Source organism: Colobus angolensis, unplaced genomic scaffold (genome assembly GCF_000951035.1).
Source record: "Colobus angolensis palliatus isolate OR3802 unplaced genomic scaffold, Cang.pa_1.0 Scaffold332, whole genome shotgun sequence".
Classification (NCBI taxonomy): Eukaryota; Metazoa; Chordata; class Mammalia; order Primates; family Cercopithecidae; genus Colobus; species Colobus angolensis.
Window position 1 is genome coordinate 54,948 of NW_012116622.1, and position 865 is coordinate 55,812.

The window sequence follows — 865 nt, forward strand, 5'->3', positions numbered from 1 at the left end:
TCATGTCTATTTTTAATATGTTAAAGATTTTGTATCCAGTTTATCTAAAACTCCTTGTTTAAAAAGAGTTTAATTCTAGCAATACATACATGCTTTTCTCTGCATTGTTTTATAATTTGATGATAAATGTTTTCCCCCAATATATGACTGTATGGATAATACTTTTTAAAAAGATACAGTAAAATCTGATCTGTCTCACTTGATCATGTGGCTAAACGAGTCAATCCTTCCATCAAATAGAAATATCTGGTATCACTTAATCTGATTAATAAGAACACCCAGTGTGCACATGCACCCACGATGAGAAGACCAAAAAAACAGCCAAAAAGGAGAGAATCTCATGATTTCTGTGTAAACTCCTAGGGATACTATAAATATTTTTTGCTAGAAAGAGTATTTTAAACAAAAGGTCTTCAGGTATGTGTATTAAAATTGCCTTGGATATGAGGGACCCTATCACTTGCAAAACTTGGCAAATTGGATAAATAGTGATTAAAAATACAAATTACACAGAAAACCCTTTTAATAAATTGTTTTAATTTAATCAATTAATTAAGTAAATAATTTGAGACGGAGTTTCATTTTTGTTGCCCATGCCGGAGTGCAATGGCACGATCTTGACTCACCACGACCTCCGCCTCTCGGGTTCAAGCGATTCTTCTGCATCAGCCTCCCGAATAGTTGGGATTACAAGCATGTGCCACCAGGCCCTGTTACTTCTGTATTTTTAGTAGAGAAGGGTTTCTCCACGTTGGTCAGGCTGGTCTCGAACTCCCGACCTCAGGTGATCCGCCCGCCTCGTGCTCTCAAAGTGCTGAGTTTACAGGCGTGAGCCAGCGCGCCCTGCCGAATAAATTGATCTTTA